The sequence below is a fragment of the Lactuca serriola genome, chromosome 9, assembly GCF_051521515.1.
Source record: "Lactuca serriola cultivar US96UC23 chromosome 9, Lser_US96UC23_V15, whole genome shotgun sequence".
NCBI classification, from domain to species: domain Eukaryota; kingdom Viridiplantae; phylum Streptophyta; class Magnoliopsida; order Asterales; family Asteraceae; genus Lactuca; species Lactuca serriola.
Genome location: NC_136416.1, coordinates 164814299 through 164824452, shown reverse-complemented (window position 1 = coordinate 164824452; position 10154 = coordinate 164814299). Strand labels below are relative to the sequence as shown.

At 35.5% G+C, this 10154-nt stretch overlaps 1 pseudogene across 1 annotated transcript; it reads left to right on the top strand.

Annotated features, from left to right (window-relative positions):
- The first annotated feature begins 350 nt into the window (after window positions 1–350).
- Window positions 351–2666, top strand: LOC145074151 (dynamin-related protein 4C-like; annotated as a pseudogene). The gene is made up of 2 exons (XR_013691725.1): window positions 351–985; window positions 1070–2666. The product of XR_013691725.1 is annotated as a dynamin-related protein 4C-like (transcript).
- The last annotated feature ends 7488 nt before the right edge of the window (window positions 2667–10154 follow it).

Below are 10154 nucleotides of genomic sequence, written 5' to 3'. Positions count from 1 at the left end.
TGTCAACCCAAACACGACCCATTTAAATATACAGGTCGGGTTGGCGGGTCACAGGTTGGCGGATTTGGAACATAAACTCATATATGACCCGCCAACCCAAATCCATTTATTTCGTATCGTGTCACGTGTCGTGTCGAAAATTGTTAGCCCTATTTAAATCACTTACTTTCGAAATAAACATTATAGTTAATTCTTTTAAGTAAAGATAATTTCAAAGGTTTTTTTTTTATTTAAAAAAAAAAAGGAAATTGAAAATCTTCAGATATGATTCTTTCTGATTCAAAAGGTTTACTTTTCCTATAAAGCCTGAGAACGATTTGATATTCTAAACACGTACACGATTCCTCCCAGTAACTGTACTTTCTCCTCTCTTCCTCTACTTTCAGTCCCGGCAGCAATGGCGGAAAAGAGCAACACCATGGTTCCAGTTTACAACAGCACCAAAACAACCAACGGCGGTGAGGTAATACTTCTTCCTTTTACCGAAGATCACAAACCGCAGTTTCCGCCCATCGTTTCATCTTACAACGATAAAATACGTCCCATTCTTGATGCCGTCGACAAGCTCCGTCGTCTCAAAGTCACCCAAGAAGGCATCCCTCTTCCAGCCATCGTCGTTGTTGGTGACCAGTCCTCCGGCAAGTCCAGCGTTCTAGAGTCGCTTGCCGGCATAAGTTTACCGCGTGGACAGAACATCTGTACAAACCTCTTATCATGAGGCTTCAAAACCATCCAGATCCTGTCCCAGAACTCCTTCTGGAGTATCAGAAAAAATCGGTTACGATCATGGAAGAAAGCCAGATTTCGGATGCCATCGATAAGGCCACCGTGGAGATAGCCGGAGATAATAAAGGGATATCAAATGTACCCTTAACTTTAGTCGTCAAGAAGAATGGTGTTCCAAATCTCACCATGATTGATTTGCCCGGAATAGCTCGGGTTGCTGTGGGTGATCAACCGGAAAACATTTACGAACAGATTTCAGGTATTTCGTTTATTATAAGTATTATAAATCTATGCAGACTAGAAAAAATACATGTGCTTTATAATTACTTTTTGAATGTTTCAGATATGATAATGGAGCACATCAAGCCTGAAGAGAGTATCATTTTGAATGTTCTTGCTGCAAATGTTGATTTTGCAACCTGTGAATCTATTTGCATGTCACGACGTGTTGACAGCACCGGACAACGAACTTTAGCCGTGGTAACCAAATCCGATCAGTCGCCGGAGGGCTTACTTGAGAAGGTAACGTCAAATGATGTCAACATCGGACTTGGCTATATCTGTGTGAGAAACCGGATCAAAGATGAAACCTATGAAGAGGCTCGAATGCAAGAAGCCACACTCTTTCAAACTCACCCATTGTTGTCTAAGATGGACAAGTCCATTATAGGTATTCCTGTATTGGCACGTAGACTTATGGAAATACAATCAATGATCATATCAAAGTGTTTGCCGGACATTGTTAAGAAGATCAATGAGAGACTTAATGCTTCGGTTTTGGAACTCAACAAGCTACCCCGGATTCTTACTAGTATTCCCGATGCAATGGCTGCTTTTATGCAAATCGTTGGGTCCTTAAAAGAAACGTTTCAAAAGATCTTGATTCGAGGAGAGCTTGAGTATGATGATAAAGAAATGCATTGTAATGCTCGATTGGCTGAAATGTTGGATGAGTTTACAAAAGAACTCCACAAAAGTGACAAAATTTCTGAAAATTTTCTTGTTGAGGAGATGTTGGTTTTGGAGGAAGCAAATGGGATTCGGTTGCCTTTTTTTCTCTCGAACTCGGCTTTTCAGTATTTGCTAAAGAAGAAAGTGAACGATGTCTCTGATTTGCCCATTAGTTTCTTAAACAAAGTATGGGGCTATCTTGAGATTGTTTGTGCTAGAGTCTTGATGGATCATTGTGGGAATCATCCACAACTTCTTCCTTCCATAAAGAAAGCATCTTTGAATGTGATGTTAAGAATGAAGGAGAAGTTGGTGGAAAGGGTTTTTGAGATGATTGAAATGGAAAAAGTAACAGATTACACTTGTGACCCCAATTTCATAGCTTCTTGGAACATGTTAATGGGCAGATTGATGATTTTTTGAGGGCAATCACCAATCGTTATTCATTTTCAATGGAAGGTTGTGGTTCTATTGGCATCACACATCTAGTAAATGTTCCAGCAACCAAAAGAGATCAAGCTTTCGACTTGAAAATGAGGATGATGGCTTACTGGAAGATTGTTTTGGGAAGAATGGTGGATTGGATAGCTCTTGAGCTTCGGTTTGTGATACAAAAAATGGTGAACAGTGAGTTGGAAAAGGAGATTGTAAATGAGGTGATGGTGCGTGGGGGTGGTATGGAGAAGATGCTGGATGAACCGACTTCGGTGGCCTCAGAGAGGGAGAGGCTCCAAAAGAGTATCGGTTTGCTCCAGGAGTCAAAACAAATAATCCAGCAAGTCATGGATGGTATTTGAATGATAGCTGATTAAAGCTTAATTACGGCAACTAATCATTTTGTTGCCATGTTTGATATTTAGCTGATTAGGGTTTTATTATCGGATTTTAGGTATTAAGCGTTTTGATTGCATGTGGTAAATGGATTGTTGTATCTTTTTAGTAAATGGATCGTTGTATCTTTATGGTTATGTATGTGTTTTTGGTATGTTTGAACTTAGTATCAAGGTTAATGCTTAAATGATCTTTGTTCTCGTGTGTTCCATCAGTACTTATATATTCTTTTTAAGAACATAAAATATAATAAAATTTTATAGAAACATTTATTGAAAACAACTAGCAAAAAGCTTTCGACTCTATTAAAAACGAAGTAGGAAGAAGCCAACTATTAGTACATGCAATTATATTTGGTTCTTTTAAATCAGTTAGATATTAGGCCAAGGATTTTTAAACTTACCTCATCAAGAAGCAAGTGAGGAAAACGGATTAGTGGTGACAAAATCAAAAAGACAATTCTCCAAAACTAGTTGTGTACCCTGTTGGATCTAGAGTATGGAAATAGAATCGAAAATATATTCCTGAAAAAATAGGATCAATTCTTAGGGGTTTGTTTTTCCTTTTAAAATCAGTTTTTTGGTTTTAACTTTTTAAAAAAGTTAAAAAACAAGTGAAAAAGTTATTTGGCAAGTGTAAAAGGATTTTTATAACCAATTTTTACCAAAGCATAAAAACTAGCATTTACAAAATACATACTTGACTTTTTGTATATTTTTGAACTTTTGAGGCCGTAAAAGCAAAAGAAATCCCAAATACTTTTTAAACATCTTTTGAAAAAAGTATTTTACAAAAATGACTTTTCCTCTTGAAAAGGAATCCCAAACACCCCTTTAAAGATAATTAGCCTAGAGTACGAAAATAGAATCGAAAATATATTACTGAAAAACTAAGATGCTACTATATCACCGTCCTTAAGAATAATTGGTCTCCACTACAGTCGTTGATGGATTTGAATGACTAAGATCCTCTTAGGACCTCCTCGATTCTAAGAATTACAGTTAACGATTCTTGGAATTCTTCCCATCAATTCTATGATTACACTTGAAGAATGGGAAAGAATGAACAAAAACGAGGGTCAAACACATGTATTTATACTTGTCATTCCCAACGATTGTGTTCCTTCGTGAACAATCCAACTGTCAACAAAAAAACTAGAAAAAGAAAACGAATTTCAATTTTCCCTAAAATACTGAAAAATTGTTTATGGAAAAACTAACTCACCATTAAATGTAGACTATAAAATATTGTTGAAAAATAAAAGTTGATTTTTAACTCTAAATTTTTTTTGTTGTGGTTTTTGACTTTCTCAGTTTCATGGTATCTATTTTAGGATATTTGGTAATGTGATTTTTAGTTGATTGATTATCAATTTCATCTAAATTTTATGTATAATGTAGATATCGTTATAAACTACTAGGTTGGATAAAAATATTGTCTATACTATGGTAGTTTTGGAATTATATTTGAATTTAAAAATGATTGAATGCCCATTTCATTCCAGCTCTATCAACCAATCTCACAATCTGAAACCAACAATGTTTTAAAAACCGTTTTTGTAACATCTGTTTTCTTGGATGAACCGAATTAGACTTTTAGAGGGTCAAAAGGTTGGATTTTGGAAAAAGGGGTCTAAATGACGTGAGGCATGGAGGCTCACGACGTGAGGAGGGCTGCATGAAGATTCTATACGGGACTAAGCTCACGATGTGAGCAATAATAGCTCACGACGTGAGGTTCGCTGTAGCCCAAGCCCACAAATTTTTAGGGTTCCCACATATTTAAGCCCCCTTAAATCAATTTTAGGGTTGATTTCTAGGCCTCCACATTCCACTAACTTAGAAAACCTAACTCTAATCCATCTTGCTGATGTTGGATCCATTATAGTGTTTTGGTGGCTAAAAGAAGAAGAAGGAAAGTTCTAGAGTGTTGGTTCAGCAAGGAGGCTTCATCATCATCATCTTGTGCACATTTTGGACCATTGTAAGTGTCCAAGATCAAATCTTTATGAGCTCAACTTGCTAGATCTAAGTTCTAAGCTCCTTTTTGCATGTTTATGATGGATTGCATGCATGGGATCCATAAAGTTGGCAACTTTATGGATCAATGAGTCATTCTCTATGATTAGTCTTATGGATATGAAGTATGGTTATAATTTATGAATCTTGTTTGAGTTTGGGGCCATTTCTTGTCATTTTGACCTAAGATAGTTTTAGGACATGCTTGGGGATGCATGTCCACCAAGTAATCATTTTTATTGGACTCTAGAGTCCTTGTTAGCTTCTGGAAGAATTAGGATTGAAAGCTTAATGGTTTTAGGACTCAAAAGTTGGATTTTTAGCATAAGAATGTTCTCACGACTTGAGAAGCGTTTGGCCCCGTTTCTGGTTATCTGTTTGAGGCTCACGATGTGAGAAGGTTTCTCACGACATGAGGGCAACCATGTTGAATTTTCCTTGGCTAAGTCGGCTAGGTTGAGTCTTGATGAGTTGGGATGTATTTGAGTGAGCTCTCATGTCGTGACCAAGGCTGGTCACGACGTGAGATTTGGTTTTGGGCCTTGTTGGGCCATTTTAGGCTTTGGGTTTCCATCTTGGGATATTGTGTGATTGGTTCGGGCCTTGGTTTTAAGCCAAATGAGGAAACGGTAAAATGGTCTTTTACCCTTTAGGAAGTTGGTTTATGGAGTGGGCCTCGGATTTTGGATTATCGGGATAATTGTTGATTAAGATTGTATTTTGTTAGTTGGCACGAGGTTATCCGGTTCAGCAATGTCACACCCCGGCCGTCGGCGGAAACACCGGGTGGTGTAACGTCATTCTTCGTATCACAGTTATATATAACATACATTGAACAGTACTAAAGAAAATACATACCTTTATTGATGATTGAAAGTTACATTACTGTTTTTCTAGAACCTATTACATAATATCCGACTATTTTATACTTCTGAATAAACAGAAAGGTAATAGTAAAACTTCTCCAATTCGAATACATACTAGCTTTTCAAGTTCCTGAAAACACATGCATTTTAAAATACGTCAACATAAATTTGGTGATTTCACAGGTTTTGACTCCATATAAAAATAATACTTTTTCTAAGTTCAAAAGTTTAGTTTTTGAAAGTATCATTTTGAAGCTCCAACATTTAGTATATATATTAGGTATAATAGTCTACTTATCAATTAGGTGTTATACTAAAACGTTCCTTGAACCTAAGGTATAAGTAGGGGGAAACATATACTTAACATTAATATTTGTATACGACAAAGTATAATGTTTCTAACAATTTGCTACCATGAGCCTGTAACCGCTGCTACGACATAATACCTCTGATAAAACACACTTATGATTTCCATGAGAAACAACACACTCATGATTTCCATGAGAAACAACACTGCACGCTTCATAGATGCCGGAACAATAACAAGTAAAAGGATATTTCGTCACTTGCTTATAGTTGATTGTAGCTAACAATCATAAGTGGGGTTGTCAACCCGTATACTAATTATACACGACTTCCTCGCTCACACGGGATTAAAGATTACAGTTCAGAGGATTTCCGCTAAGATCCCCAATCTTAGTTAATGAATACAATTACTCATGTAGACTTCGACGGCTTTCTATAGCTCTAACAACAAAAGCATTTTCATGTCTAAAACCCTAATTTATTAGATTATGCCTTTAAACATTACTCCTAAGTTCATATTATTTTAGGCAGTACACCAGCTATAACTTGAGGAAAAATCAGGTTTTATCTTAACATAAAACCAAAAATAACAATATATAACATACGAAGTTTTATCTTGTTATAAAACCAACAATAAGAACATATAGCATACCAAGTTTTATCTTGACAAACCAATAATAGCAACATACATTTTAACATATAGAACTTCCGAATATAACTTCGAACTATATCGCACACAACGTATATATAGAATCCTAAGTATAACTAAAGATCTACATTAATACAAGAACATGCTAACAAGTTGATAATAGTTGTATATATTCAAAATATTATATTTAGAACAACTATATCCCGGTTAATATAACTATCTACGTTGATACTAATATACTATCATATAGAGATAATAGTAACGTATATACAATATTCAGCATGCGTTTCCCCCCCGAAAATATTAGAAAGTGGGGCCGTGAAACTCACCCTATTAGTGTGATTTTATGTAATCTAAGCAGAAACGGTCAGTGGTACGAGGCCGTCGGGCTCGAGATACAAGAGGGCTTCAGCAAATGAGAGAAAGGGAAGAAGTTTAGGTGTAGGAATAGCTGAAGTCGGACCTGCTATTTATAGGAAGGTTTTTGGCCTCTCACGTCGTGAGTTTATAAAATTCACGTCGTGAGCCAAGCCTGCTCACCTCGTAGACTTGCCATTTGCGTCCCTAGCTTCAGAAGGTAGCCATATGACTCCTCACGTCGTGAGATATCCTTGCTCACGTTGTGAGCTTAGAACTTATCCCTTTATAGCCTCTCCACGCACCTTCTAGGTCCAAAATGTGGCAATTTGACTCCTCACGTCGTGAGTTTCTATGCTCACGTCGTGAGATCAGTCGGATTAGGGTTTCTGACAACTGTATCTTCAGAAGGTCATAACTTTTATATAAGAACTCCGTTTTTGACATTCTTTATATCCACGCGCAGGTATTTACGAATACTACAACTCTCTTTTAGACTCCAATAGTTAATTCTAAGTCTATTTTAAATTCCTCTTATTATAGAGATTTATAGTGTTCGGTTTATCATAACTTTTTCATGCGAAGTCAGATTCAGACGTTCTCTATATTTTTGGAATCGTATGGACGTATATTTTGAGTTGTATTATAAAGAAAGTTCAAATTTGTATTAGAAGTTATCATGAACTACATAGTACGTTTATCACATTACTAGTTTAATAAAATCACATTACATGATTGGCATAATCACATGTGATTGTTATTGACCTATTTTGACTGGTGTTACATTCTCCCCCTGTTAGAACAATTTCGTCTCTAAATTTATCTTATGGATGGGGTTTTGTCAAATAGTTGGGGGTATTTTTCTTTCATTTGATCTTCACGTTCCCAAGTAAATTCAGGCCTTCGTAATGAGTTCCATCGAACTTTCACTATGGGAATACGACTTTGCTTTAATCATTTGACTTCTCGATCCATGATCTCGGCAAGTTCTTCTACAAAGTTGAGTTTCATATTGACTTGTATCTCGTCGAGAGGTATAACAAGAGTGTCATAGGATAGACATCTTTTGATATTTGATATGTGAAAAACATCATGCATACTACTTAGTTCTTGAGGCAACTTGAGTTGGTATGCGATAGAACCAATTCTTGTTAGAATTTCAAAAGTTCCTATATACCTTGGGTTTCGTTTGCCTCATTTCCCGAATCGAAATATGCCTTTCCAAGGAGAGACCTTCAACATTACTTTATCTCCAACTTGGAATTCTAAAGGCTTACGTCTTACGTCAGCATAACTCTTTGGATGATCACGTGTAGCCTTTAATCGATCCTTAATTTGCACGATCTTTTCAGTTGTCTCGTGGATTATTTATGGTCCAGTACGTAAGGAAACACAAGGTGATTTTATAAAGTTTTTGATCAAAGAAGTTGAGAATGCATCATTTATAGATATTGAAGATGTCGTGCCCTTTGTTAAATGGCTTGATGATAAACTCTCTTGCCTGGTAAACTTACACTTATTTCTTTAATCTTTTTTTAATGCTTATTCATTTCATATAATTCTTATTAGTTATTAACAAATTTAAATAAGGAATAAATGCAAGAAATAACAATTTATTTATTTATATTTTCGATTATACCATCTCACTTCCATTTTTTTTTCTACAACAACATTGTATTCCCTTTTTTTTTTAATCTTATTATGACATTGTATTCTAAAGAATGTACTCAGTTATATTATTGTACTTTCATTTTTTAGAAAAAATAAATTTATTTAATTACAACACTGAAAATTTCTTTGTATTTGAATGAAATCAATATAATTGGGTACAATTTTTGTCTTTTTCAAGTAACCATAAAAGAAAAAAAAATGAAAATAGGAATGTTATAATAAATAAATTAACAAACATATGAAACTAAAATGCTATTTTTCTTGCATTTAGCCTCAAGATCAATTGATACAATCTAATATTTTTTTTTTGAAAAAAATAAGGTTGACGAGAGGGCAGTTCTTAAACACTTTGAATGGCCAGAACGTAAGGCCGATGCATTAAGAGATCCTTAATTTGCACAATCTTTGATCAAAAATTTTGATCAAAAATTTTATAAAATAAGTAATAAGCATATAAATACACATAATTCACATAGTATTCAAATATATCATCTTTATTACTTCAAAAAAAGTTACAATAGTTGACCTAGACTATTACATTGTCTAAAAAATGTTTAGCCCCGAAACCCGGGCGTTACATGTCGGGCCCGGTCAGGACTGAATTGATGTGTTCAATTAAGTTCTATGTCAAATGATGCTGAGATTGAGAAACATATTGTTGGACAATAAGTATGACTATGTTCCATGTGATTGTCCGCACGATATCTAGAACAGAGGATTGTACGATCCCTTATCTAAAGGACAAAGTATTGATAAGATCAGAGTTCGACAACGTCTATGAGAGCTACGATTGCTAATCGAAATATGCTTACATTATAGTTACTAGACCTATCCAAGTGGGAGACCATTGGATTAGTGTCTAAGCCAATAACTATATTTGGTAAGTACTTGACCCGGTTGTGCATGGTCCTTTTGGGCTGCCTTTACCATAGCAACTTGACAGGGTAATTTATGGAGAGAGAGAGAGAGAGAGAGAAGATATTATGATTTATTAATATATTATAAGAATAATATATTAAAAGAGAAATCATATTATTTGATTAATATTGGTCATAAATTAATTAGGAATTAATTTGGTGACTAAAAGAGATTTATTAAATAAAGGGGCATAAACTGTCAAATGTATGATAGTTGAGTTTGGGACTGGGAAACCTAATGGACTAAGGGGGAACGAAATTATAATGAATGATCATCATATTTTCGTCCAAGGCCATATTCCAGAAGGTTCCATGGGCTGCTTGGTGATTAAGTTGTCCATTAGGGTTTTGGCAGAAACCCTAGCAGCCTACAATATAAATAGAGAGCTCCACTTGCAATTTTCGGCTGCACTTGATCTCAAGAGAAACCCTAGGCCAATTTTAGCATTCCCTCCTCTCTCTCATAATTGCCTTCTTGCTAGTTGGTGTTTGTAAGCCATTAGAGGAGTTACACTAGTGACTCTAAGCTCCAAGACAAGAAACATTAAGAAGGAATCAAGAAATCAACAAGAGGTAATCTTCTAGATCTGATTTGTTAAGTTAAATTTCGAATCATTCTGCTAGATCTAGGGTTTGAAAGTCTTGGATTCTTTGCATGTACAATAGAGAAGCCTAGATCCAAGCATTAGGGCTTGCATGAGCACATAGGATGTTTGTTTGTGTAAATCCCATCAACAACGCCTCTGAGCAAAGTAGAATTGGAATCAACAACCATAGAAATAATAGTTATGTCCAGAGGACATGAACACACGAAGAACTCATGAACCACCAACCCAGATACTTCTACGAAAAGGAAGAAGTT